General features: G+C 38.0%; 1 long non-coding RNA gene across 2 annotated transcripts in view; it reads right to left on the minus strand.

Moving 5' to 3' along the window:
• Positions 1–662: 662 nt before the first annotated feature.
• Positions 663–3,166, minus strand: part of LOC138147822 (uncharacterized) — a 116,377-nt gene continuing 113,873 nt past the window's right edge. For both annotated transcript variants that reach the window (XR_011164903.1, XR_011164901.1), the window contains exon 6: positions 663–1,260. This is a non-coding gene — a long non-coding RNA (uncharacterized lncRNA). The remainder of the gene's footprint in view (positions 1,261–3,166) is intronic.

Here is a 3,166-nt window from a genome sequence, read left to right on the forward strand (position 1 = left end):
ATTATTCTTTTTATTAACTCTCCCCCAAAGCATCACTTTGTTGATAGAGACAGCTGTTGAAGGAGGCAGGTGGAGTCTGAAAACAAGGGTTCAAATCCCATTTCTCTAAAACCTGCTGGCGTGACCTTGGGTAAGTGTCTTAACCTTTCTGAGTTGGTTTTCTTATCTGTAAAAGAGGGGCTTAGATGAGATGATTCATCCCTAAAGAAGATTTCTTCTGATATATTAAAAGAATTTGCCCTGGCTACTCAATCTAAAGGGCCACTAGGTGGTTCAGAGGATAGGGTGCCATGCGTGGAGTCAGGAAGAACTCATCTTCCGGAGTTCAAATTTCTCCTCAGACATTTATCAGCTGTATGACCCTGGGCAAGTCCCTTAACCCTGTTTGACTCAGTTTCCTCATCTGTCAAATAAGCTGAAGAAGGAAATGGCAAACCACACCAGTGTTTTTGCAAGAAAACCCCAAATGGAGTCACAAAGAGTTGGGAACAACTGAAAAATGAACAACTCAAGCTAATAATCCAGAGCTATATACTGCAATTGAGTGACCTCTAGATCTGGAATTAAGAAGACCTGAGTTCAAATCTGACCACAGACATTGAGTAGTTGTGTAATCTCAACCAAGTCACTTAACCCTCTGTCTGCCTCAGTTGCCTCATCTGTAAAATGAAGATAATAATAGCACCTACCTCCTAAGGTTGTTGTTAAAAGAAATGAGATAATATAGTTAAAGCATTTTGTTTAATTTGTTGTTGTTGTTCAGTCACTTTTTTTAGTTTTATCTGACTTTTCCTGACCCTATTTTGGGTTTTCTTGGCAGAGATACTGGAGTGGTTTGCCATTTCCTTCTCCAGCTCATCTGACATATGAGGAAACTGAGGAAAACAGGGTTAAGGGACTTGCCCAAGGTCACACAGCATGTAAGTTTCTAAGGCCAGATTTGAACTCAGGAAGATGAATCTTCCTGATTCCAGGTCCTGCCCCCCTCCCCCATGGCACCACCTAACTGCCCTACATTCTACTACATTCTATTTCAAGCAAGATATAAATGCTAGTTATTCTTTTCCTAAGCTGGCTGAATACATTTGCATTTTGATTGACTGGGGAAGACTTTAAGTGCTTCAGGCTAATTCACATTTCCCTTTCATTTTTCTGTCCCCCAAAAAGAGGGCCATACAATAAGCCACACAAAGCAGCTGCTCCCTTTCCTCTGTCTCCAATTCTGATCAAGAAAAGTCCACATGCTTGATTGCTACATATCTGAAAAGACAATGAAGTTAGATATGGTTAGAACAGTGAGAATTAACTGGCAGGTGTAATCTATCCTGAAGGAATGAGTAGCATCAAAACTTTTTATTTTTATGTTGTTAAATTATGAACTTAAAGAACGTGAATGCATCATACAAAGAGGAACAAATAGGATGGTAAACAAAACTGAACTTCTATTATATCCAGTTTTTAAAATTTAACATGGTGATAAAATCCCTGCTGATGTATGTCCCCTTCTGAATTTCTGCTCTCTATTTTTTCAAATTTTTATTTCTTTTATTCTAAATTTAAATTGTAGATTTACTTTAAATTTAAATTTATGGATAAAACAAGCATTTCCATACCATACTATAATAAAAAAGAAAGAGTTCACATGAAACTGCAACACTATTATGTACAGCTTCTATTCTTTTTAAATATATTAACAATATAATATGTATATAAATTTATACACACAACATATAAACATATTAAATATATCTTCTGTTGTTTTTTAAAGTGTTTCATTGATGTTCTTTTTTTTCTTGTCTTGCATCACTAGCATCACCCACCAACTATGCCCCTGACATAACATGATATTGAAGTGATTATATAAATTTTCTTAGTTCTATTACTTTTTTCTGCATCAGTCCATAGAAGTCTTCCCAGGTTGTTCTGAATCCATCATTTTCAGTATTTCCTTTGGCAGCATAGTATTCTATTACTTTCCTCTATTATAATTTGTTCATCCATTCCCCAACTGATTGGCACCGACTTTGTTTTCCAGTCTTTGGATAGCACCACATCTTCACCCATCAATTACAAAGCCTTTTGTACAACCATGATATTGAAAGGCTAGGGACCTATAGAAGGTATATGGCTGTTGTGAGCAGTGTAAAAGAGAGAAGAACTTTTGTGGCAAGGTAAAGCTGGTAGAGAAGAAGCACCACCAGATCCCAGGTCATTTGGCCCCCAAAGTCTGTGATGTATTTACCACCACAAGTCAGTCACTTCAGCTTTTAGTTGCTCCAAGGACTCTCCAAGATGATAAATTCCATAATTGCCTATCAATATCTGTCGAGATAGTTTCCATACCAGGAATTCCTCAAAGTGCTCAAATCAGAGGTCCAGATTCACCTCCTCCTCTCCCCAAAATGTAAGGCAGTTTAAGTCCTGGAGGTTAGTCAAGGGTCACATATACATAATAAAGGCAGATACTGGAAGGATTGAGGTGCTTGGGAAGGAATCTGCCTAGACTCTTATTTCTTGTCCCCTCCTCTACCTAATGCTTGCATGAAAAACCCAAAGAATATTAGGGAATTAATAAAAACTACAGGGGGAGAAAAAAAATAATTTGGATTGCTATCTAGACCATTTTTGATAATTTGTTGAAAGTCAATCCCCAAAAATTATTTTAAATGTGTAAAAGTAGATGATTTAAAACTGATAGGATTTATAAAGGACTTTCTGATTCTAAGTCAGCTAAAGGTTTGGGGAGATATCATGTTCCTGAAAAGAAGGAAATATGGTTCAAAAATACATTAAATGCCTGTAAACTCTTCTTAGCCAGCTGGCTACTACTCTGTGCTCCAGAAGAGCTTGACCTTTCCTGAAGAGAAAAGTCACCAGCAGATAAGATGAGAGAAGTGACAAGTGTCCCTCTCCTTATAGTGAGAGAGTAGGTGAGCACTTTTTTTTTTCATCTGAAACTGGGCACATGATAGGCTTGACTCCCTAAAAGAACTACAGCTTAAGCCTCTGGGCTAGAGAGAGAAAGAGAGAGAGAGACAGAGAGACAGAGAGAGACAGAGAGAGAGACAGAGAGAGACAGAGAGAGAGACAGAGAGACAGAGAGAGACAGAGAGAGAGACAGAGAAAGAGAGAGAGACAGAGAGAGAGACAGAGAGACAGAGAGAGA

This window comes from Petaurus breviceps, unplaced genomic scaffold (genome assembly GCF_028583685.1).
Source record: "Petaurus breviceps papuanus isolate PSGF00001 unplaced genomic scaffold, PetGlider_PUasm1.0 90808, whole genome shotgun sequence".
NCBI classification, from domain to species: Eukaryota; Metazoa; Chordata; class Mammalia; order Diprotodontia; family Petauridae; genus Petaurus; species Petaurus breviceps.